This window comes from Schistocerca nitens, chromosome 10 (genome assembly GCF_023898315.1).
Source record: "Schistocerca nitens isolate TAMUIC-IGC-003100 chromosome 10, iqSchNite1.1, whole genome shotgun sequence".
Classification (NCBI taxonomy): domain Eukaryota; kingdom Metazoa; phylum Arthropoda; class Insecta; order Orthoptera; family Acrididae; genus Schistocerca; species Schistocerca nitens.
The window spans coordinates 65,961,341-65,989,073 of record NC_064623.1 but is presented as its reverse complement, the minus strand read 5'-3'; the positions used below and the strand labels follow the sequence as shown (position 1 = coordinate 65,989,073).

Sequence of the window (27,733 nt, the reverse complement as noted above, 5' to 3'; positions counted from 1 at the left end):
AGTAGGAAAAGGAAGAGAAGGAAAAGTTGTAGGTGAATATGGAATGGGGATAAGGAGTGAAAGAAGAAGCTGTCTGATAGAATTTTGCACAGAGCATAATTTGATCATAGCTAACACTTGGTTTAAGAATCATGAAAGCAGATTGTGTACGTGGAAGAGACCACAGGAAGGTTTCAGATAGATTATATAATTGTCGGACAGAGATTTAGGACCCAGGTTTTGAATTGTAAGACATTTCCAGGGGCAGATGGGGACTCTGACCACAATCTATTGGTTATGAACTGTAGATTAAAACTGAAGAAACTGCAAAGAGGTGGGAATTTAAGGACATGGGACCTGTATAAACTGAAAGAACCAGAGGTTGTAGAGAGTTTCAGAGAGAGCATTAGGGAATGATTGACAGGAACAGGGGAAAGAGATACAATAGAAGAAGAATGGGTAGCTTTGAGGGATGAAATAGTGAAGGCAGCAGAGGATCAAGTAGGAAAAAATCTGAGGGCTAGTAGAAATCCTTGGATAACAAAAGAGATATTGATTTTAATTGATGAAAGGAGAAAATATAAATATGCAGAGATGAAATAGTGAAGGTAGCAGAGGACAAGTAGGTAAAAAGCCAAGGGCTAGTAGAAATCCTTGGGTAACAGAAGAGATATTGAATTTAATTGACGGAAAGAGAAAATATAAAAATGCTGTAATGAAGCAGGCAAAAAGGTATACAAACGTCTCAAAAATGAGATCAACAGGAAGTGCAAAATGGCTAAGCAGGTATGGCTAGAGGTTAAATCTAAGGATGTAAAGGCATATATCACTAGGGGTAAGATGGATACTGCCTACAGGGAAATTAAAGAGACCTTTGGAGAAAAGAGAACCACTCGTATGAATATAGGTGGAAAACCAGTTGTAAACAGAGAAAAGAAAGCAGAAAGAAGGACTATATAGAAGATCTACACAAGGGTGATGTACTTGAAGGCAATATTCTGGAAATGGAAGAGGACGTATGTGAAGATGAAATGGGAGATATGACATTGTGTGAAGAGTTTGACAGAGCACTGAAAGACATAAGTCAAAACAAGGCCCCTGGAGTAGACAACGTCCCATTAGAACTACTGATAGACTTGGGAGAGCCAGCTATGACAAAACTCTGCCATTTAGTGAGCAAGATGTATGAGACAGGCGGAATACCCTCAGACTTCAAGAAGAATATAATAATTCCAATCCCAAAGATAGCAGGTGTTGACAGGTGTGAAAATTACCGAACTGTCAGTTTAATAAGTCACGGCTGCAAAATACTTACACGAATTCTTTAGAGACGAATGGAAAAACTAGTAGAAGCTGACCTTGGGGAAGATCAGTTCGGATTCCGGAGAAATGTTGGAACACGTGAGGCAATACTGATCCTACGACTTATCTTCGACGATAGAGTAAGGAAAGGTAAACCTACGTTTCTAGCATTTGTAGACTTAGAGAAAGCTTTTGACAATGTTGACTGGAATACTCTCTTTCAAATCCTGAACGTGGCGGGGGTCAATTATAGGGAGCGAAAGGCTGTTTACCATTTGTACAGAAACAAGATGGCAGTTATAAGAGTCGAGGAGCATGAAAGGGAAGCAGCAGTCGGGAAGGGAGTGAGACAGGGTTCTAGCTTATCCATGTTATTCAATCTGTATTCTGAGCAAGCAATGAAGGGGGAAAAAAAAAAAATTGGAGTAGGAATTAAAATCCATAGAGAAGAAATAAAGGTTTTCTGGTGACTTTGTAATTCTGTCAGAGACTGCAAAGGACCTGGGAGAGCAGTTTAAAGGAATGGACAGTGTCTTGAAAAGGGGAAGTAAGATGAACGTCAACAGGATAATGGAATGTAGTCTAATTAAGTCAGGTGATGCTGAGGGACTTAGATTAGGAAATGAGACACTTAAAGTAGTAAAGGAGTTTTACTGTTTGGGGAGCAAAATAACTGATGATGGTCAAAGTAGAGAAAATATAAAATGTAGACTAGCAATGGCAAGAAAAGCATGTGTGGAGAAGAGAAATTTGTTAAAATCGAGTATAGATTTAAGCATCGGGAAGTCTTTTCTAGAAGTATTTGTATGGAGTGTAGCCATGTATGGATGTGAAACATGGAAGATTAATTGTTTAGACTAGAAGAGAATAGAAGCTTTTGAAATGTGGTGCTACAGAAAATGCTGAAGATCAGATGGGCAGATCACGTAACTAATGAGGAGGTACTGGATAGAATTTGGGAGAAGAGGAATTTGTGGCACAAATTGACTAGAAGAAGGGATTGGTTGCTAGGACACATTCTGAGACATCAAGGGATCACCAATTTAGTGTTGGAGGGAAGCAGGGAGGGTAAAAATTGTAGAGGGAGATCATGAGATGTATACACTAAACAGATTCAGAAGGATGTATGGTGCAGTAGGTACTTGGAGATGAAGAAGCTTGCACAGGATAGAGTAGCATGGAGGGCTGCATCAAACAAGTCCCTGGATGGAAGACCACAACAACAACAAACGCAATATAAAATGTCCCTCTGTAACATTGTCAATATCGTAGCAAAAATTTCAAAGTCCATATTTAAATCAGTCTCATTGAAATTTAACTAATAAAGCAGAAAAGTCTTAGAATTTTCACTCAGAGACAAAAATTTTAGTATTATCATCATTGTCTTATATGTGCATGACTACTACTACTTATTACTCAAATGTAGTTAAAAAAAATTTCCTCAACTCAGTTTCTGTAAGCATGCACAGTGCTACTACTACATTTTCACTCATTATTACTGTAAAACGTATCAGCAAACTAGAACTGTGTATGTTTTGACCACAAACAAATATAATTTCATTTTTACTGGCTGACATACTTTCAGTTGTGCTGGAGGAAACAATAATATTTTCAAATTTTTCATCAGCATTACCTACCTGTCTATATTTACTGGCTACAGCATTGTCATTGTATGCTGAAAATTGTGATTTGGGTCCTGTAGTAAGCATTTTATTAGTTGCAGTATTATTCCAAACCTGTACATTACTGTTTCTAAACTGTTCACAGAATTGTTCTGGGTACAATGAGCACCAGTTAAGCTGTAATTGATTAGAAGATAACAAAAAATTGTTGAAGGAAAGAATTGTATTTGAAAATACTTTTATGCATGCAGATGTTCAAGTGACAGAATCAGTGTTAACTAGTAATTCTGATTCTTCATTAGCCCTGACTGGATCATAGTTTTCAACAGAAATAATTTTAGTTTTGTTGACACTGGATAGGTCATGATTTTCAGGGTTGTGTTAACACATGTTTCTGGTACCACAAAAGTAGTATCAGTTTCTACAACAGATTGTTCTTGTTTAACAACTGGGCTACGACTATCTTTGACTTTGTTTGTGAAAATCATAATTCTGTTTCCAACAGTGTCTAATTATCATTCAAATTTTTAAAACTTGCCTTTGTCTCTTTCATTAGTTCTGATATTTGATATTATAGATTAAAACCCAACTGCTCATTATTTTCTTTCACTGTTTCCTGTTACCCTGATTTTAATTCATTGTTATTGTTTTTGATTTCTGTTTGCGTAGATAATTTTAAGTTTTCAATATTAATATTATTTTCTGTTTGCATCTACAATTTTAAATTTTCAATATTATTTTTGTTTTCAGTTTTCAATATTCAAATTGTGTGTCCAGTCTTCCCAATTTCCCCAAGATGACATTGAAAATGTCCCCCTGATCTGCCCGTCATCTACTGCAATGTCACTTTTATTGTCAGACACATCCTAACTAGCATCTGCAGGCCCCCCCCCCCCCCCAGACCCCAGATTTCACTTACTGTTTGTAGCATTTTATTTTATACAGAAACACTTTTTTTCGCATAACATAACTTCATTATATTTCTTGTATTTATCCGTATTTCTTCCATTGCCTCTGGTGATGATCTACATCATCTTACTTGATTTTCATGTACACAGCCAGTATGTACTTGAGGTTTCTTTACACTTTTCTCATTTACACTGTAATTTTATCTGCTTCCCTATCGTAAGTTTCCTGTAATATTCCAGGTAATGTTTTAATCCTGAATGACATACTCACATATAATGTTACTCCCTTCTATTAAATCTTCATGGATAAACTGATGCAAAATTTACAACACTCATTTGTCTATTCTGTTGATGTCAACGTTTAAATAATTTTTGAAGGGAGTAAACTTGAAATTGGCAGATAAATGTTACTAATCTTGCTATGGCTGCCTTGTTTTCTAGGGTGTCTTCTTTGTTTCTATATAAGCTCTCCAAAATTATTGGTCCAAGGTGTTTCAATGACAAGTCACTGGAATATTGTTAATTCTTGTTACCTCTGGCGTGTTTGGAGCCTAAAAATTCTATAACTATTTCGTACATAGCTTTCAGTTCCTTCTAGAACCAGTTATAATCTAAATTATTATTAACAGTACTTTCTTAGTTAAAGTTGCTTTTTGACTATAACTTACACAATGTTCTCTGGAAATAATTATTTATGTGAAGATTTATGTGCCTAAAAGTTCATAACAAAGGCTGCAAATTTTGACACTCTGAAAAATAACAGCTTCCTGTAACTGTACGCAGCCAGTTATATTATTGATAGTAAAATTAGAAAAATTGTAAATAAAGACAGAAATTTTATTTATATGAAAACTGAGGCATAACAATATTATCTTTACTGTAAAGTAGTTCTTGAATCATGTAAGTTGACAGTTGTTATTACTGATTTTCATGCTTTGAGGTCAGTGTTGCAAAATGGATCAATTTGGAAAATAAAATTATGTTATCAGAAAAATAGTGTTTTTGCAATCAAATATATGCAAAAAAACTTTGGATGTAGGATATATAATTTTAATATGAAAATTAACTCATGTTGGGCCAAAATTTGTATGGAATTGAACATTTCAATTGACGTGCAAAAGTTCCGAGGAGGCAAATTCATTACAATATGCATCCGACAGCTGTATGATATCAACTCCAGATATTGATATCTTTTTAGTTCTGAGCTCACACGGACTGTTTGTTTACTCGCTCACCATTTTACCATTATTGAAATCCAACCACTACCTAATTCGAATGCTCACATGGTGTTTGATAGGATGAGTATACTTGTACCAAAGTACATATTTGCTTTTGAACTGCTGGAAACTGTGTTCTGTAATGTCAGAACTTAATGTTGAAGAGTGGGCTTTGGTGTCTTATGTAAGTACTTTTTATGTTTTTAGTTTTAATGCTATATTACTTTAAATTTAATGCCATTGGTCTTCATTTGGTGGCAGCTTTTGTTTTCACTAGCTATAAAATGACAAAATGTTTAAATTAAAATAGCAATAAATATTTTTAATGGTTGTCAGCAGAATGCCTACTGTCAATAACTACTACAGTTGTTAAACTGTAGGCTAGATTCGAATTATTTGAGTTGTCAGAGGGTGTTAAGTGAATAAAGAAAACAGATAAAATAGTGAATAGTGCACATACACCTTGCACCAACAATTTATCAGTGTACTGAAGATCATGTGTAAGTAGTACCATCAAGGAGAGGAATGGCATACAGCCACCTTCTGTCACTGTCATTGTCAAATCCAGATTAATATGCAGACGCTGTGAAGATAGGAGATGAAGCCAGGAAAAAGAAGAAGGAGACAAAGTGTTCAAACCTCCATTCGTGACCAAATATCTTGAAGATACTCTAAAAGTGTATTTTAACTGGGTTATTCAGTATCTGCTCTTTTTAAAGCTCTTCAACATTTATGTAAATTGTAATACTAGGAAGAATGTAGGCGGTTAACAAAACAAACAAAAAGTGAAAAATCTGTGCTTTTTAATTAAGTTTGCTAACCAAACTTTGTCCTAATTTGAAATTGTCAAGTGGTTTGTGTCTGAGATGAAGTTTAAGTTTAAGTCTTATGATATACTGCCTGTAAGCTTAAATTTGTCTAGTTCACTGTTATAATTGTAAAGACATTTTCAGTAATCGAGGAAGCCAATTGGCTGACCCTCGCCGATGATATAGCTGACCTTGTTGGAGATGGCTTCGATGCAGTGATCTGCCTCGGAAATTCATTTGCGCATCTGCCCGATGTCACAGGAGACCAGAGAGACCAAAAGTAAGTAATATGGTTCTTTCTATAGCTAACATAAAACCTGGTTTTTTAATGTTAGTATCCTCTTTGGTTGTGACAAAATCAGACTGGGTTATTCTGAAAAAATTCAGCTAACTGTGACGATAAAAACCTGACAGGAACTGTTATGTTGGCTTTGTTTTCTGTAAGAGTATGATTAATTCTTGCATGGCTGCAAAAAGGTGGTGAGTTTATGATCTTGTGCGATGCTTGCTTCAAATGTGAGTTGTATTTTAAACTTCATTTTATCCTTCTGTTACTATTAGTTAGTTGGTGTATGCACATTTGTGAAAAACAACACAAATGAACAAAGAACGTGATACATCCAACAGTATGGGGTGTGTGACTCTTCGTCCAGATACAAAGAGAGCTACAATAGACTCGAGTTTGAACATGGTAATGTGAGATATCAATTCTTCAAGTTACATTTACAAAAAATTTCCAAAGTATATTTTATATTCTATTTTTTATGTCACTTCTTCAAATTTAAATGTAAAATAAATAACGTTATTGATAGTGATCATTGATATAGTCGATGTCAAACAAATGAAAGTTTTGATTATCATTCTAATTAAACGTGTTTTAATGCTTCTATGTTTACAAGATAGTTTGTTATAGTTTAACTGTGATGACAGAACGAAGAATTATTATATTTGCAGAAAAAAGTCTTGTATTGTGAAGTCCTGTACTTAAAATATGATGAGGTCCACAACTTTGAGTATTGTATACTACCATATGTAACCAAATAACCTGTATTGATCAGTTCTGTTACAGTGGCAGATACGCCTTTTCTTCTGTGAAATGAAAGAAACTATGTGTGCATTGGTCTGCTACTGGAAAGCGATAGTGGCTGCTAATGAAGCTAGTGGCTGTTAGAAAAGCAAACCGGAATGTTCTGACAAAGAGGCATGTCTACAAAGGGAGAGAGCCACATCAAGACAGGACGGGAGTGGCTCGGGGAGAGGGAAGGGGGCAAGACAGCAGACATGCTCCACTTCTCCAGATTTCTGCCCTGCCCCTCCCCCAGCACCATTACCAACCCACTCATCCCCCGTCCCTCCCCCTTCTCTCATTGTTGTTTCCTCCTACTTCCAGTCTCTTGTGCTCCACATACCCAGATCTGTGACTCCTATCTTTTATTATCCTCACTTTGTCATTACCACTCAGACCCATCCCCTGTTTTATTTCTCCACTTGCCCCTTTCTTCTCTTTCCAATTACTTGGACAACCATTCACAAATTCACAAGCTGTCAGTGTCATTACAGACACAAGTCTGTGTGTGTTTGTTTGTGTGTGTGTATGTGTGTGTGTGTGTGAGAGAGAGAGGGGGGAGGGAGGGAGGGAGGGAGGGAGGGAGGAAGGAAGGAAGGAAGGAGGGGTTGTGGATTGGAGGGAGGGAGAGAACTGTAGCTGGAACCTCACTGATGTTTTACATGCTTATATGTGCTGTGCAGTAATCATTGATGGTAGCCCATCCTCATTTTCTTTTGTACAGATCTACTGTGAAATCCCATTTTTAGATCTACTGTAAAACCCCATTTTTATGTTCTCACATGTTACATTTTCCCGCTTTTTACGTTCATTTTTGTCGGTCCCAACAGAAGTCCTGTTCTCTCAGTACAACGCTTTTCGATCATTAATGATTCCGTGTTGCAACATTTTTTTGCATTTTAAGTTTTGTTTGGTATTATCAAGACCTTTAACATTGATATTTCTACAAAAAGTGCATTGTATTCCTGCTCAAAATCAGTTTTGCAACAAAGCAGAAAACTCTCAATATATGCAAAGTTGTTCATTGTGCTAATCAGAGTTAGTGCAGGCAGCAAGAAGTTCATTTTCGGTGTGTTTGGTCACAGCTGCCTGTGTTATAAGTTGGAAGTGTTTGGAAGGGTTGGAAAGTCACTGCCTTAATGATAACCACGATCTGACGCTTGTAGCTCTAGTATAAACCTTCCATTTGCTTATTGTGTTGTGTTACAACAGCTTTAATTTAATTTCACAGTAATTTATACAAATAAATACATGTTTTGAAGGTGGCTATCTCTATAATGGGTTTTTACGAATCGTTATTACTTCTGTGTGGAATATGTTAATCCATGCAGTTTTAAGTTTGATATGACCTGATGTCAGAAGTAAACATACCTCCTCTATGTGCTCCATAACACGATGACAGTTTCCAACCACTTTCTCACCCAGGACATCCATGAACCAAGTGACCTCCTTGTCGGCAACGAGCTGTAGATTTCATTGTTGTCTGTTTACGAAGACTGCCATCTTTATGTTTGTGTTAAAAGTTTTATTTACCATAATGTTATAATGACTGTGAATAATAATTCTCACATTAGAATGTGAATATCTTTTTAATGTTGTTTCTGAAAAGATTTTTGCTTCCACATTTCAGATTTTTGTGAACAGGCAAAATTTTAATTGTTTTTATTTCATATTTTGAACAGTATAAAGAGAATGACAGTAAGAGTAATTGATTCATTTTCGTTTGTTGTTTCGTATGCTTTTGTGCATTTTACATTTACACATTCTACTGAAAGTGTAAAAAGGGGGTTTTATTGTATAAGCAAGAGTGGCAGATGACACTGATATTTCATTTTGTAAACAAAGGTTTTTTAATCCATTATGCGTATTTGTGTTTATTATGCTGATTTTCTATAATTGGATAATGTAGTGTCTGTATACTGATATTTTTCACCATTCTGATGTAAAAAAAAGTGATGCAAAACTTTTGTTTTTTACTGCTGCAGGAAGGCTCTGGAAAATTTCAAGAAATGTGTAAAACGTGGAGGATTGCTTCTCATTGATCATCGGAACTATGATGACATTCTGGAGACTGGGAAAACTCGGAAGCACTGTCTGTACTACAATGTAAGTTCTGCTTAATGGAAGTTTGGTAGAAATGGTTTTGTGACTTTTGTGCAGCTTTAATATGGAGATATGCCAAAACTATTTTTTAACATTCCAATGATTCTTACTATTCCTTTTATCTTATATGGGCGATTAGAACATTGGTATAGGAGAATTTTTGCAAGTATTCATATCTCTGTCAGAATAGTGAGAGTTACAGGATGACAGTCGGTCTGGGAGGTTTTTTCTACGGCTCAGGAAAGGTGTACGTTTTGTGCTGCTAAACCCTACGATCTCTGTGAAAGAATGAAACAATTGTCAAGTTAAGTGGTCTAATCTGTGCATTCTCTTCAGCAAACTGCACATCTCAGATTTTCATTTTTAGTCTTGTCCAGTTCTGGGCTTCCCTCCATAGTGAAGTTTTATTTACTTTTTACTTTTACTGTGGTGCACGAAGGCAGAAGGATGTAGTTATAAGTGGTTTTCTTACATGTACCGATGCCATTGAGGAAGAAAAGAAAGAAACTTGAGTCTTGATGACTAAAGAGGAATTTTCAGCAAATTGTGTGTTCCATTATTATTAGGCTGCTAGAGGAGCTAAAAATGAGTGTTTTAAGATCACGGAAAAACTATTGGATGGAAATATTTCAGGTGGTACTACAAGACTTTGAAGGGGTGGTGTGTGTGAGACAGTTGTTTGGGAACTGCATATGTTTCTTGACAAACAACCGCTTATTACATCAGTATTGTTGGTGCTGCCTCAAGAAACAACTCATCATCACCTGTGAATCTCACTACTGTGTACAAGTTCATGATCGGGCGTCAGAGGGGGAGCATTGTGTGTGTTTAATGTATGGTGCAGCAGGACCTATGGCCTGGAAAGCAGAATGAACATTCAGAGAAAAGTTTCATGACAGCGTCATTTTGATAAGAATAAGTCTATTGCCACAGACAGGTAGATACGTATGACATGCTTGTCTGTCAGAGCCACACTTATCTGGCTGCGTTTCTTGACTGAAATGCTTTTGCACAGTAGGATACATGGAGGTATCGGGTAGTGTGGCTGAAGATTGGATGGGCCACTTCACCTGATGTTCATTGAAGATGCAGTGCTACAACTTGCCTGGAAAACCTCAAAAATTGGGAATTCTGAAGGTGATTGAACTTACCTGAAGAGTTGGAGTAATTTCAGGGAATTTTGAAGGAGTAGAGCAAACTGAACTGTTCTTTGAGAGAAAGAGATATTCTGAGTGATTTCATTACAAATTGCGCTAAGGTTCGAGGTGGAGCACCTTGCGTCACACTTATGTAAGTAAGTAAGTAGGAGGCAGACAGCTTCATACACGAGTCGTGTCTCACATGATAGATGCACTTGGATCCAGGAGCTAGCTGCAAGTTGTTTCGTCTGTGACTGAAAGGTATCAGCATTTTCTGAACTATGAAATTATCAAATAGCTAAAACCATATATTTGGGAAACAGAACTGTATTTATTGCCATTATAATGACTTCCATTAATTATTGCTAATCTGTTAATTAATGTGATTGATGGTGTGAATTTTTCTGTCTATTAAATGAGTGTATTTTAGCATTATAATTGTGGACGGAAAGAGAGAAATCGTAAACTACAGCTAGGCAGATTATGGGACTGGGAAAACAAGATATATTTTATGATAATTTTGTTATTCAAAGAGGGAATTATTTTGGTATTTGTGGAGTTTATAAATTTGTTCTTTTGATGAACTGTTCATAAAAATTATTAAGTCATGAATGGTCAAAAGTAAGATATAGGATTGCGTGGGTTAATACTAATATTTGATTGGTTATGATGTATATCAGTCAATCAGAGGGCAGTTCATTCATGTGTATTTTGTGAGCTTAAGAGAATTGCTTTATGAACCTAATGCCATTTTGGATCCAAGCTGTGATATGTTCATATATGGATATAAGCAGCTCTGAATAGATGTGAAAATTTTACAGAATAATGATTAAAACTTGACTGTGAAGTGTTTCAAAGTGGCCATGAATGTGTGAAAAAGACAAACATGTGAAATTCCGATTACAGTATGTAAACTGTGACCTACACTCCTGGAAATTGAAATAAGAACACCGTGAATTCATTGTCCCAGGAAGGGGAAACTTTATTGACACATTCCTGGGGTCAGATACATCACATGATCACACTGACAGAACCACAGGCACGTAGACACAGGCAACAGAGCATGCACAATGTCGGCACTAGTACAGTGTATATCCACCTTTCGCAGCAATGCAGGCTGCTATTCTCCCATGGAGACGATCGTAGAGATGCTGGATGTAGTCCTGTGGAACGGCTTGCCATGCCATTTCCACCTGGCGCCTCAGTTGGACCAGCGTTCGTGCTGGACGTGCAGACCGCGTGAGACGACGCTTCATCCAGTCCCAAACATGCTCAATGGGGGACAGATCCGGAGATCTTGCTGGCCAGGGTAGTTGACTTACACCTTCTAGAGCACATTGGGTGGCACGGGATACATGTGGACGTGCATTGTCCTGTTGGAACAGCAAGTTCCCTTGCCGGTCTAGGAATGGTAGAACGATGGGTTCGATGACAGTTTGGATGTACCGTGCACTATTCAGTGTCCCCTCGACGATCACCAGTGGTGTACGGCCAGTGTAGGAGATTGCTCCCCACACCATGATGCCGGGTGTTGGCCCTGTGTGCCTCGGTCGTATGCAGTCCTGATTGTGGCGCTCACCTGCACGGCGCCAAACACGCATACGACCATCATTGGCACCAAGGCAGAAGCGACTCTCATCGCTGAAGACGACACGTCTCCATTCGTCCCTCCATTCACGCCTGTCGCGACACCACTGGAGGCGGGCTGCACGATGTTGGGGCGTGAGCGGAAGATGGCCTAACGGTGTGCGGGACCGTAGCCCAGCTTCATGGAGACGGTTGCGAATGGTCCTCGCCGATACCCCAGGAGCAACAGTGTCCCTAATTTGCTGGGAAGTGGCGGTGCGGTCCCCTACGGCACTGCGTAGGATCCTACGGTCTTGGCGTGCATCCGTGCGTCGCTGCGGTCCGGTCCCAGGTTGACGGGCACGTGCACCTTCCGCCGACCACTGGCGACAACATCGATGTACTGTGGAGACCTCACGCCCCACGTGTTGAGCAATTCGGCGGTACGTCCACCCGGCCTCCCGCATGCCCACTATACGCCCTCGCTCAAAGTCCGTCAACTGCACATACGGTTCACGTCCACGCTGTCGCGGCATGCTACCAGTGTTAAAGACTGCGATGGAGCTCCGTATGCCACGGCAAACTGGCTGACACTGACGGCGGCGGTGCACAAATGCTGCGCAGCTAGCGCCATTCGACGGCCAACACCGCGGTTCCTGGTGTGTCCACTGTGCCGTGCGTGTGATCATTGCTTGTACAGCCCTCTCGCAGTGTCCGGAGCAAGTATGGTGGGTCTGACACACCGGTGTCAATGTGTTCTTTTTTCCATTTCCAGGAGTGTATTAATAAACAAAATCCACATGGCATGTTGTACAAGGCGCAACCTCTAACTGATCATGAGTAGTGGCCAAATTGTGCAATGTTTGAGGGAGTGTTCTGTCACAGACAATCTGTTTGTTACTGGCTATTATGAGTGAGTGCGATTGCTTGTGAGAGACAAAACTGTAACTTAAGATTGATGGTGTTTTGTATCAAAGAAGTTAAAGTTTTTACTCACAAACTATCTTTCAATTACTTGTCCAGGTAACTTGACACTGAAAGACATTTTGATGTGAACTGTAGAGGTATGTATTTTCTACTACAGCTTTGTCTAGCCAACGAACACTGAAATTTTATAAAAGGGAAGGCATGTGGACAAACTGCAATAGAAGAAATCATTGAAAGGTCAGTGGAATTGTTTTCTGTAAGACAAAACACAAATAGACACACCATTGCAGGTTCTGGTTCAGAAACAATTAGTTGTGGAGTTGCATCAGAAAAGGTGGCTTCGACTTGTTGCTTAATCATAGCTACTTTCGGTGCACTTGGTGACCTGGGGTATCACCTTGCACTGTCTGCTGGTACTCGGACTCCAGGTCTTGTGTCTCATCACATATTCAAGTGTGACAGAGAGAAACATGTGCATAAGCATTTATCATCTAGCTGTGTACTTGTCATTTGCGTGTGCTGATCTGTATCTGAACATACATTTGACATTTGTTAGATTGGCACTGGATATTCTGCCTTCGCTTGTTTTCCAGTAATTTCAATGCAGATCAATACTTTGTCAACTCCCTCCTGTTTGAAATTCAATATTTTAATCCTATTGGAGTCCATTGATATTGAAGTCTGGGAATGGCAGTTTGAGGCGTCTTCCTGCGAAAATTTCATGTGTACTCAAGACTATTACATAACGATATGGTGTGGCGCACAATATGTCAGATGACGGTAATGAAGGAAATGATGGTAAACTTTCTGGGTGGTGACTTTGTTGAACCCAAAGATTTCCCTGAGATGTCCAGCCTTTTTGGGGTCGAAATTCCAAATTTCCCTGAACCATAACATATGACTTACAGATGCATTAATAAAAAACTGTAAATCATAGCTGAACGTGGAGCAGTCACTAATAAGTGATGAGGAAACCTACAAAATGTCACTTATGGCCACGAAAATTAAAGAAAGAAATCTCGATCTCATAAATAACAAAAACTGGTTAACAGAAATTTGGGATTTCAACCCAGAAAATGATGGACATCTCAAGGAAATCTTTCAGTGAAACAGAATCACCTCTCAGAAGGTGCACTGTTTTCAAATCTATCGAAGAGCACATCCCGTCGACCGTAAGAAGATGTGGTTTCAGGAGGATTGTGCCCTTCACCACTTCGATGGCTGCAAGTACCCTAGTGATGTCTCACGTCCAGCGTAATTTCCAGATCTCTGTCCCTTAAGTTGCAGTGTATGACACAGTACTAGATACTGAAGGGGGAACTGTTTAGTAGAATCCCGCCTACCTTTCTCATCGGGTACTACTGTCAGATTTTTTATTATGGAGACTCAAGCTTAAGCTATACTTACAAGCAAACCAAGAGACCTATCACAAAATGAGTTTACCAGTATTTTTCTTGTTTTATTCTGCATTCAGCTATACGAAGCAATTTGGTTTTAAAATTTGATATATGTTTTATTTTACATTGTAGTAAGGATATTCCGGTTTTCGGTGTCTTCGCTATGAACTGCTCAATTCAAAATTTTATAGCTTGTGATGTACTGTATTTGTCCAACATTAATGAAATGTTAATAATTTATTGGTGCATGTATTTGTAGTAGAAATCTCAATTACAGATTTTTTCAGTCACCCACAAAAAGGCTCTTACGGTTTATTTTAAGTAACTTTTGCTCAGCCCCAGGATAAACACATACCAGAAACCATGGATTTGTTTTTGAATGTCTCTTTTGTTGTTGTGAGAAGCTACAACCACTGTGACCATACAGTGTGATACGGATTTTATTGAGTGATATTTAAGACTTGTTCTGGTTAGCAGCATGCACGGCTTTGAAAATGAATGCGTTGTTGCTACGAACCCATTTTCTGTTGGAAAACTTAGCACCTGATTCCAAGCACCTGATTCCACAACTGCACCCTCTGTTATTCCCAAGGCCCAACATGCACAAACCAGTCTTAAATATCGCTATTTATGAAATCTGTATTACACTTGAGGTCACAGTTGTTGTAGCTTATAACAACTACAAAAGAGATCTTCAAAATAAACACACAGTTTTCGTTATGTGTTTATCCTGTGCTGAGAGAAAATTACTTTACAAAAACCGTAAGAACTTTTTTGGGTGATTGAAGAATTCTGTAACTTGAGATTTCCACAAACAATATGGTAAGTGCCTATAACCTACTAAAATTTCATTAACATCGGACCAACACATTTCGAGCTATATTGTTTTCGAAGTGAGCAGTTTGTAGGGAAGACACCGAAAATAAGACAAGGCTTACTACAATCTAAAATAAAAAATATACATATTGAGCTTTAAAACTAAACTGCACCACACAGCTTAATGCAGAATAAAACTAGAAAATTTTAGTATAACGGATTTTGCAATAGAGCTCTTGGTTTGCTTGTAATTCGAGCTTAAATATGAGTACCCATAAAGAACCTGATAGTAGACAACATTTGCATTTGTGAGTGTACAGCAGAATCTGATTGACCACCATAATGTACACATCAAGGCTGGTGTTTGCGACTTCGAAGCCGGTGGTCTAGCGGTTCTAGGCGCTCAGTCAGGAACCTCACGACTGCTACGGTCGCAGGTTCAAATCCTGCCTCGGGCACGGATGTGTGTGATGTCCTTAGGTTAGTTAGGTTTAAGTAGTTCTAAGTTCTAGGGGACTGATGACCACAGATGTTAAGTCCCATAGTGCTCAGAGCCATTTGAACCATTTTTTGTGACTTTGACCAGCTGCTCCGGGGCTACACTCACCACATCTGTAGTATTCGATAAGCGACATGTGCCGTACGATTTGTGTCAAATGGGAGCACCTCAGGGAGGTCGACCTCTGTTTGCCAGTACGGGTGTAGCAAACTTGCGTTTCCTGAGCTCAGGACAGGTGAGTGCCAACTGTCCTCTGTTACCGTAAGTTCCAGGCGCACTCCAGCGACCATTGTATGGCATTGATGTGGAACTGTGTGTGTCACAGGGAACAGAGATTTAGACTCAGCTGGCCGGATCACAAGGATGTATAAGAGAAACACCGGACCTCAGTGTGCGCAGAGTGCTGATCAGATGCATGGCTCTTGAGGTGGAATGCTCACTAGTGGGCAACCTGTGAGGGACGTGTAGCATCTGAGTTGTATAAGGATTACTTAGGCAAGAGGATCCCTGCCTGGCTGCTACTTTATATCCCAACCTGCTCTCAGTTGCACCCACTCGACAAAGAGACTGAGGCAGAGTAGTCTCAATGTGTTTCTGGTGATCGAGAAGAAGAAGAAGAAGAAGAAGAAGAAGAAGAAGACATTTGAAAAAGTGTTCCCTTTCTATAGTCATAAAGGCTTAGAAGGACTTGCTGATACCATAAAAACAGTTTAAAAAATTGTGAAATGATTCCTTGCTGGTCAAACCTAACAGGTTTTAAGGCAATCTAAAAAATTGGTTGAATATGAGATTGTAATCAAGATGCACATGCCGATGCACGTGGTCACTTAACAGATAATGTGATACAAAGAACACCAAGAAATAATGTACACCCACATGTACATACATACTCCGGAATCCACCATAAGAAGGATACGCTATACCATTATTAGCCATTTCCTTTCCTGGTCCATTCACAAATAGAGCAAGGAAAAGAATGGATGTTTATATGCCTCCGTATGAGCCCTAATTTCACATATCTTATCTTCATGGTCCGTACACGTAGTGTATGTTGGAGGCAGTAGAATCATTCTGCAGTCAGCCTCAAGTGCCAGTTCTATAAATTTCTGCAATGGTACTTCATGAGAAGAGCATCGTCTTCCATCCAGGGACTCCAGTTCGTGAAGCATCTCAGTTACCTGTCGGTAACAAATCTAGGAGAGTGCCCCTGAATTGCTTCCATGTCTTCCTTCAGTCAGACCTCATGGGGATACCGAACACTCAATTCATACTCAAGAATCGGTTGTACTAACTTTCTATATGCTATATCCTTTATAGATGAGCTACATTTTTCCAGTAAAATGTAGCCAAGCATTCACCTTCCCTACCACAATCCTCAAACGTTCATTCTCATTACATTGCATATCACTTTGCAACATTACACCTGGATTTTTAATCTATGTGACGGTGTGTGTCTGCACACTACTAATGCTGTATCCAAATGTTACGCTTGTCTCTGATGAACACTCGATGTCGAGGACAGTGTGCTGGAATTGACTGCTTAAAAAGTCTTCAAGCCACTCACATACCTGAAACCTAATCCGTAACCTCAGACCTTCGTCGACAGTGTGCAGTCGGCCATAGTGACAAATACTTTCTGGAAATCCACGAATGTGGAGTTTGCCTGTTGCCTTTCATCCACGGTTTGTAGAAAATCGTGTGAGACAAGGACAATGTGAGTTTTGCATGTTGGATGCTTTCTAAGTCTGTGCAAGCTAAGTGAGGAGCCAATGCTGTGGAGTTCTCTCTGTAAAACTGAACTGGGATTCCATCTGGGCCTGGTGACTTATTTATTTTCAACTTTTTCAGTTATTTTTTGATGCCAGGGAGAGATATAGAAGACTGACACCTTTATTGTGACCATCAGTTCTCCATCACAACCAAATTGTGACAGGGTTTTTTCTGACTTCGGGTGACATGTTACATAGCGATTTTGTCATGCTGTGCGAAGTTGTTAAATTACTTAAATGACAACAAAGTAACTGAAGCAGATAACATCCCTCCTGAGTTATTAAAGAACCCAGGAGATAAAGAATAAAGAACAGTTGCACAGATTTATGTCTGTCTGCTACAAGGGTGGGGCATTGCAATTGGGATTAATAAAAAGTAAAACAGTTACCATACCTGAGAAGGAAATGCTGATGATAGTCAAAATTGTAGAACACCAAGCCATGATTCACATACTCTGCTTAGTATTGTGAATTACAGTCTAAAATATAAAATTGACCGACAAATTTAGATTCAGAAAAGTAAAAGGAACTGGAGAAGCTATAATGACACAATGAATGAGAGAAATTAGTAAACAACCATCTTAATACAGAAATAAGGAAGAAATTCGTCAGAACATTTATTTGGACCATTTTGAGCTGTGGTTGTGAAGGTTGGACTTAAGAACAGAAAAGATTAGAAGTTTGAGAGATTTGGGTCTGAGAAGAGCCACTAAAACAGCTTGGAAACGGAAAGAACAAACAGCAAAAGAAATTAAAGACAAACAGCAAAAGAAATTAAACAAAAAAGTACATCATACAGAGGAAAGAAAAACTAAATTACCTACATGCCTCTATCAACATAAAAGCTTCAGAAAAAAATCTCGGAAGAAAAATTACGGGAAAAAATCAAGAGGCTGGCCCAGAACATTCGTATAACAGTGTGTTATCAGTGGAATGAACTTGAGCTACTGGAACCTAATGGTAAAGATGTCATTGACGAGGGATCGCCTTTAGTGTCTGGTGACAATACAGTATGTTTAACATTGGATGTACTATAATGGTATCAGCAATGCGGACACAACTATTAGCTGGGATGGCTGTTTCTACTTGAGAATTCAGTGTGTGGAAACCATACTACCACAGCAAGTGCGGAGTCGGGAGAGCTCATTTGTATAACATTCTTTATTCAGTTGTTGGTGGTGTCCTGGCAGCACGTACGGTCATCAAGGCAGCAGACTGCTGCCTCAGCATGGCTCTCGGCAGTATACTCGGCCACATGGTAGTGGGTGCCTATGTGTACACAATTGGACAGTTGATGATGGTTATACAGTCACTGTAAAGAAACAGCGACAACTGCGTAATAGGTGTAAAACAAAGCATAAAGATATAGATAGAGAAATGCTGAATGAAATGCATCTGGCTGTCAAGACAGCAATGTGTAAGGTCTTTGGCAACTAACGTTGCAGACTATTGTTGAAAGATCTCTCACAAAAAGCAAAGAAATTCTGCTAGCATCTAAGTTAATGTCCTATCACACATGGGTGAGACAGGAACTGAAACTGAGTGTAGCAAAGCAAAATCAAAATACTTAACTCCATTCTCAGATGTCCCGTTACAAAGGAAAACCAGGGGTATTGCCCCAATTTTTAATTCTTGTACCACTGAAAATATGAATGAAATCAATATTGGTGATGGTGGCATTGAGAAACAGCTGAAATCATTGAAATTGAGCTAACCTGCAGGAACCAGTAGACTCCCTATCAGATACTATACCAAATTTGTAGCTGAGTTGGTCCATTTGTTAATGATAATTTATTGTAAGTCCCTCAAACAAAAAAACATGCCCAGTAGTTAGAAGAAAGCACAGGTCACACATGTCGAAAAGAAAGATAGCAGAAGTGACCACAAAACTATATTCCAGTCCAGTGTCCTTGACATCCATTTGTTGTAGAATCTCAGAACATATTCTGAGGTCAATCATGGTGAGGTATCTTGCACAGGATGACCTCCACGCTTATTATCAAAAGTATGATTTATGGGCATCTAGTGAAATTTGTGACGGTATTTAGGATTTTTTAGTAGGAAGTACACAGCTAGTTATCTTGGATTGAGAATCATCGACAGATGTAGACAAAACTTTTTGTGTATCCCATGGACTTGTGTTGGGCTCTTTGTATTGTAAATTAATGATGTAATATTGAACTAGGACTTTTTTGAAGATGATGGAGTTGTCTACAGTGAACTACAGTCTGAAAGCAACTGTACAAATATCCAGTCAGACATTGGTACAATTTATAAGTGGTACACAGATTGGAAACTTGTTTTAAATGTCCAGAAATGTAAAATTGCACACTTAACACACACACACACACACACACACACACACACACACACACACACACAACTAACAGCAACATGGTGTCCTGTTGTTGTTGTGGTCTTCAGTCCAGAGACTGGTTTGATGCAGCTCTCCATGCTACTCTATCCTGTGTAAGCTTCTTCCTCTCCCAGTACCCACTGCAACCTACATCGTTCTGAATCTGCTTAGTGTATTCATCTTTTGGTCTCCCTCTACAATTTTTACCCTCCACGCTGCCCTCCAATACTAAATTGGTGATCCCTTGATGCCTCAGAACATGTCCTACCAACCGATCCCTTCTTCTAGTCAAGTTGTGCCACAAACTTCTCTTCTCCCCAATCCTATTCAATACCTCCTCATTAGTTATATGATCTACCCACCTAATCTTCAGCATTCTTCTGTAGCACCACATTTCAAAAGCTTCTATTCTCTTCTTCTCCAAACTATTTATCGTCCATGTTTCACTTCCATACATCGCTACGCTCCATACAAACACTTTCAGAAACGACTTCCTGACACTTAAATCTATACTCAATGTTAACAAATTTCTGTTCTTCAGAAATGCTTTCCTTGCCATTACCAGTCTACATTTGATATCCTCTCTACTTTGACCATCATCAGTTATTTTGCTCCCCAAGTAGGAAAACTCCTTTACTACTTTACGTGTCTCATTTCCTAATCTAATTCCCTCAGCATCACCCGACTTAATTCGACTACATTCTATTATCCTCGTTTTGCTTTTGTTGATGTTCATCTTATACCCTCCTTTCACGACACTTCCATTCCGTTCAACTGCTCTTCCAAGTACTTTGCTGTCTCTGACAGAATTACAATGTCATCGGCGAACCTCAAAGTTTTTATTTCTTCTCCATGGATTAATACCTACTCCAAATTTTTCTTTTGATTCCTTCACTGCTTGCTCAATATACAGATTAAATAACATCGGGGAGAGGCTAAAATGCTGTCTTACTCCCTTCCCAACCACTGCCTTCCTTTCATGCTCCTTGAATCTTATAGCTGCCATCTGGTTTCTGTACAAATTGTAAATAATCTTTCGCTCCCTGTATTTTACCCCTGCCACCTTTAGAATTTGAAAGAGAGTATTCCAGTCAACATTGTCAAAAGCTTTCTCTAAGTCTACAAATGCTAGAAAAGTAGGTTTGCCTTTCCTTAATCTAGTTTCTAAGATAAGTTGTAGGGTCAGTATTGCCTCACGTGTTCCAATATTTGCACGGAATCCAAACTGATCTTCCTCGAGGTCGGCTTCTACCAGTTTTTCCATTCGTCTGTAAATAATTCGTGTTAGTATTTTGCAGCTGTGACTTATTAAACTGATTGTTCGGTAATTTTCACATCTGTCAACACCTGCTCTCTTTGGGATCGGAATTATTATATTCTTCTTGAAGTCTGAGGGTATTTCGCCTGTCTCATACATCTTGCTCACCAGATGTTAGAGTTTTGTCAGGACTGGCTCTCCCAAGGCCGTCAGTAGTTCTAATGGAATGTTGTCTACTCCCGGTGCCTTGTTTCGACGCAGGTCTTTCAGTGCTCTGTGAAACTCTTCACGCAGTATCATATCTCCCATTCATCTTCATCTACATCCTGTTCCATTTCCATAATATTGTCCTCAAGTACATCGCCCTTGTATAGACCCTCTATATACTCCTTCCACCTTTCTGCTTTCTCTTCTTTGCTTAGAACTGGGTTTCCATCTGACCCCTTGATATTCATACAAGTGGCTCTCTTTTCTGCAAAGGTCTCTCTAATTTTCCTGTAGGCAGTATCTATCTTACCCCTAGTGAGATATGAATCCTTACATTTGTCCTCAAGCCATCCCTGCTTAGCCATTTTGCACTTCCTGTCGATCTCACTTTTGAGACATTTGTATTCCCTTTTGCCTGCTTCATTTAGTGCGTTTTTATATTTTCTCCTTTCATCAATTAAATTCAGTATTTCTTCTGTTACCCAAGGATTTCTACTAGCCCTCGTCTCTTTTCCTACTTGATCCTCTGCTGCCTTCGGTACTTCATCCCTCAGAGCTACCCATTCTTCTTCTACTGTATTTCTTTCCCCCATTCCTGTCAATAGTTCCCTTATGCTCTCCCTGAAACTCTGTACAACCTCTGGTTTAGTCAGTTTATCGAGGTCCCATCTCCTAAAATTCCCACCTTTTTGCAGTTTCTTCAGTGGTCAGAGTCCACATCTGCCCCTGGAAATATCTTACAATTTAAAACCTGGTTCCTAAATCTCTGTCTTACCATTATATAATCTATCTGATACCTTCTACTATCTCCAGGATTCTTCATTAATACAACCTTCTTTTATGATTCTTGAACCAAGTGTTAGCTATGATTAGGTTATGCTCTGTGCAAAATTCTACCAGACGGCTTCCTCTTTTATTTCTCTCCCCCAATACATATTCTCCCACTATGTTTCCTTCTCTCCCTTTTCCTACTGTCGAATTCCAGTCACCCATGACTATTAAATTTTCGTCTCCCTTCACTACCTGAATAATTTCTTTTATCTCATCATACATTTCATCAATTTCTTCATCATCTGCAGAGCTAGTTGGCATATAAACTTGTACTACTGTAGTAGGCATGGGCTTCGTGTCTATCTTGGCCACAATAATGCGTTCACTGTGCTGTTGGTCGTAGCTTACCCGCACTCCTATTTTCCCATTCATTATTAAAGCCACTCCTGCATTACCCCTATTTGATTTTGTATTTATAACCCTGTATTCACCTGACCAAAAGTCTTGTTCCTCCTGCCACCGAACTTCACTAATTCCCACTATATCTAACTTCAACCTATCAATTTCCCTTTTTAAATTTTCTAACCTACCTGCCCGATTAAGGGATCTGACATTCCAGGCTCCGATCCATTGAACGCCAGTTTTCTTTCTCCTGATAACGACGTCCTCCTGAGTAGTCCCCGCCCGGAGATCCGAATGGGGGACTATTTTACCTCCGGAATGTTTTACCCAAGAGGACATCATTATCACGTAACCATACAGTAATGCTGCATGCCCTTGGGAAAAATTACCGCTATAGTTTCCCGTTGCTTTCAGCCGTTTGCAGTACCAGCACAGCAAGGCCGTTTTGGTTAATGTTACAAGGCCAGATCAGTCAATCATCCAGACTGTTGCCCCTGCAACTACTGAAAAGGCTGCTGCCACACTTCAGGAACCACACGTTTGTCTGGCCTCTCAACAGATACCCCTCCGTTGTGGTTGCACCTACGGTACGGCCATCTGTATCACTGAGGCACGCAAACCTCTCCACAACGGCAAGGTCCGTGGTTCATGGGGGTAGGGAATGAAAAGACAGTTACAAATTTGTTTTTAGCCAAAGCCTTCGTCCAAAAGGAAACACACCCACATCCTGTGAGATACTACACAAGAAGAATTTGTGACAGATAGTACTAGAAGTGCCATGGACATGCATCCGCAGGAGGAACATCAGTGCACGTGGTTTAATCCCACTGCCCATGCGAATCATACCCCCTGGATTGGCAGCATCATCAGGTAGAGAGTCGCACACATAAGTAACCGTGCATGAGTAGAAGTTGTCATTTGTCAGTCAGTCCAAGTCATGCTGGGGAGTTCCTGCAGAACATTCATTATGTCTTCATATTATCAAGTGAGATAGAACAGTGGCTGATAGATAGTGGTTAGTCTTCAGTAGAACCAGAACAGTGAAATGAAGTATAGTGTATGGACAGAGACTGCCTGCGTAGAGATTTAACTGAGTACTGTTAGTTTGTAAGTGTTCTAAAAATAGTACATCAAGACAAAAGATTAGTTTTATTAGTTTTTTTGTACTTTAGTTCAGAGAACATTATTTAGTTTGTGTTCATGAAATTGTAGTCAGTGCAGGACAGTTAGGTTAAACCTGCATTCTCCAACTGCTGTAACCAGCATTACCGAAGTTGAGTAATATATTTTACTATTCGCTATTCTGTGTTTGTTTCATTGTGTGTGTGCTACCCTAGAACCCACACATCCATCCTACCAGGACACCCGTATTAGTCTTTTTCAGAAGCCCCCAGTCCATAACATATTCATTCACACAGGCGAGCATACCTCAAGCACGTGTGACCGCCATATGTGGCAGCTCACATCGAACAATACAGGATTTAGATGAGAAGAGGATGGAAGATTTTGAAATCTGGTGCTGAAGATTAGAGGGCTAGATGACATAACTTATCACGAGTTACTGAATTGAATTTGGGAGAAAAGAAATATGTGGCACAACTTGACTAAAGGAAGGTTTTGGTTGGTAGGACACCCCCTGAGGCATCGAGGAATCATCAGTTTGGTAATGGAAGGAAATGTGGGCTAATAATTGTACAAGGGTGGTTTGGAAAGTTTTCGGAATCACCACAAGATGTCAGTGCTAGTGCAACGATTTGATCACGTGATATTCATTAGACTGTTGCCTGTAAACATGTGCCATGTCAGTGCTGTGGCGGTGATGTGCATCTGTTGTTGTTCCCAGATAGGGATTTGTGAAGATGGAAAAAAAAAAAAAAAAAAAAAAAAAAAAAAAAAAAAAAAAAAATCGAGATTCAAGCAGTGATTGAGTACTTCAAAAAGCAAAGTATTAAAACAAAGGACATTCATGTCGATTTCTGGAATACACTGGAGGGACTCTGCTCCTTCATATTCAACTGTTGCCAAGTGGCAAAATGAATTTAAATTTGGTCGGAAGAGCTTAGATGATGATCCTTGCAGTGATCGGCCAAGATGTGTCACTACTCTAGAAACCGTTTCAAAAGTGCACAAAATGGTCATGGAGGATTGCCAATTGATAGTGCGTGAAATTGCTCACGCTTGCCAGATATCATCTGAAAGGGTATATCACATTTTAATTGAAGAATTGGAAACGAAAAAATTTACTGCAAGATGGGTGCCACGACTCGTGACACCGGATCAAAAACGCATGAGGATGGACATATCGGAACAATGTTTGGCCCATTTTAGGAGAAATGAACAAGATTTTTTGTGCCAATTTGTGACCACAGATGAAACTTGGGTGCACTACTATACTCCAGAGACAAAACAACAGTAAAAGCAGTGGAAACATGCTGATTCTTTGCCACCAAAGAAAGCAAAGACAATTCCTTCGGTGGGAAAGGCCATGGCATCAGTGTTCTGGGATGCGAAGGGGATTCTGCTTGTAGATTATCTCCCCAATGCAAACAATTACTGGAGAATACGATGCTAACCTGCTCGACAAATTGCAACAAAAGATTCGTGAAAAAAGGCCAGGTTTAGCAAGGAAGAAAGTCATCTTCCACCAAAACAATGCGCTCCCGCCCATATGTGCTGTCGCCATGGCAAAATTACACAAACTAAGATATGAATTGTTGCCACACTCACCTTATTGAAGTGATATGGCTCTGTCAGACAACCAAAATTTTTTTTTTGATGGATGAAGATCACTTAAACAAAGAATTGATAGCCGGATTTGACAACTATTTTGCAGGCCTGGAGGAAACTCATTTTCGAGATGGGATAAGGCACTGGAACATCATTGGACCAAGTGAATTAATCTAAAAGGATACTACATTGAAAACTAAAAAAAAAAGTTCTGTACTTTTTTCTCTATTCCGTTCCGAGAACTTTTCAAACCACCCTTGTAGGAGGAGAAATAGGCGTGAATACTATAAGTAGGTTTGAATGCACATAGTTTGCAGTAATTATTAAGAGATGAAAAGGCTCACACAGTGTAGACCAGCATGCAGAGCTGCATCAAACCAGTCTTTGGACTGAAGCCCACAATGGCAGCAAGATATGAGGTAATACAGTGTGGGGCCAATAAAAGTAGCCCGTGTAATTATAAAGAAAATGCAGTGAAATTATGAAAACAAGGAGCCCTAATGAAACGATCTTACTACTTACTTATGATGAAAAATACAGTGAAAAATACATTTATAGAAGATGTTGAAAGTGGCCCCTTGCAACATCAATACACAGCTGTGCACATCTAAGAATAATCAGATACACCTGTCGTAAAGTTTGGATATTGATGGCAACAACTTCGACTGATGTTTTTCAGTTCCTGTATTGTGTGTGAATTTGTTTCATGGACCTCCATCTTCAAGTGTCCACACAGGGAAAAAATCACAAGTTGTTATATCCAGCAAATGTGGTGGCCATAAATGCTTGCTGACAGTTTGTTCCTCAATGAAGACATCAGGGACTCTTTTCAGGGGCACATTCGATGTGTGGTATGTTGCCACTTGCTGAAAGAAGCAGTATTGTCTTTCATGTTCAGTGAGTTGGTCACAAAATGTACCAAAAATTTCCATACATGGCAACTGTGTTGAAGGTGGTCGCAAAAAATATCAGTCCAATGATGCACATTCCTGTTATACTGCACCAAACGCACATTCCTGTTGTGCTGCACCAAACACCAATTTTTTCATTATGCAGTGGTTGCTGACACACAGTGTTAGGGTTTTTTGTTGCCTAACACCTCATGTTCTGTGAATTCACATGACCTTAAAGATGTGATGGAAAGCATCTAACAAATCATCGTTGATGTTATTTAATAGTCACGTGCTGTAATCAACACATTTCTATCTGCCATCTTCCCATAATTGCTGCAGAACTGTCACATGATATGCCTTCATATTTGCTTACATGCACCTGTTGAGCCAATTTACATGTAGAGTGCTTTGGGCTCTGAATAATTCTTTGACGAATGTCTGCAACAACTTCTGGTGTGGTGAACCGAAGCAATTGCTTGTTGTCTTACATTTTGCACAGATTCGTAGGTGTGCCAGTTGTTTTACATACTTTGTATTGATCTCTTTGCTGATAGTCATCTACCTGGATACTTGACGCTGAAAATTTTGCATGTTTCCTTAACTGAATGTGTTTTCACATATGCTTCCACAATTTCAATTCTTTCTTCCATTGAGAAAGTCATTTTGCAGGGCGTAAACAGAAATGTTCACTGATGAAGTAAACTGAAATTCTGACAGAACAATGCTAACAATCGATTATTGCATGGTAAACAATTTTCCCGGTTTGGCATAATTAATAATGTGGTTGTGCTAAGTACATGTTTCTTCTCCTAGTTTTTATGAAGTGATATTGTAAATTAAGGCTAAAGAATTAAAAATTGTCTCAAATTGTTCATTGTGTTATTGCAGTCAGTTAACTTACTAGCAGTAAACAAAATGACATAAAATTAGTCACACCTCCCTGCTATCACTGAAGTTCTGTATTAATTTGCAGAGTAAGAGAACAACAGAAATTGTAACTTCCGTGCTTATGTGGAAGCAAAGCCAACTGTAGTTACTCTGGACTACCTGCTCAACATGTCTGACGAAAAAGAGAAGAATGTGCAAAACGGAGTAACTCCTGATGACACAATTGCTAGGTAGTTATAAAATTCACCAATGTTTTTGTCAGTTGTTTTAAACTCAATGTTTTTCATAAAAAGAAATTAAGCTGCTAAATCACTGCTACTTTCTAGAACCAAAAAGTAATATACTGCTTGACCTCTTTTGAACAGGTTCTGTCTCTCGTACTACCCGCACAGATTGGAGGTATTTAAGAGGATGCTGCAAGATGTCTTTGGCACAAAGGAGTTACTCCGTTTTGCACATTCTTCTCTTTTTCATCAGACATGTCGAGCAGGTAGTCCAGAGTAACTACAGTTGGCTTTGCTTCCACATAAGCACGGAAGTTACAATTTCTGTTGTTCTCTTACTCTGCAAATTAATACAGAACTTCAGCACACACTGTATGGTGACTTCAAACAGCTTCACGAGATTGACAATCCTGCATTTTATATTCACGTCGTACAGAAAGCCTTCATCTGCGCTAGTAACTGTGTTGTTATATTATGTGATACTTTCTAAATGACTACAAATGAGTGGTACTGTGAAATTAAAAAAAAAGAATATGTGGGCAGCAAAACAATCTGGAATGAAATAGCAGCAGTATGAAAAGGATAGACTGCTGCTCACCACATAGAAGGGGCATTGAAGCACATTTAAATGAAACAAAAGTACGTGGGCAGCAAAAAAATTTGGAATGAAATAGCAGCAGTATGAAAAGTATAGATTGCTGCTCGCCCCATAGAAGAGGCATTGAAGCACATTTAAATGACACTACTAGGTATTATCTGCTATCGGACTAAGGCCATTGTCAGACTCACACAAAATGGAACACACGTGTGTGTGCGTGCGTGCACGCGTGCCCACACGCGCACACGCACACACACACACACACACACACACACACACACACACGGCCA

The 27,733-nt window shown here is 39.3% G+C and overlaps 1 pseudogene; it reads left to right on the top strand.

Moving 5' to 3' along the window:
* LOC126210271 (glycine N-methyltransferase-like) overlaps positions 1-27,368 on the top strand; it is a 266,966-nt pseudogene extending 239,598 nt beyond the window's left edge.
* Positions 27,369-27,733: the final 365 nt, after the last annotated feature.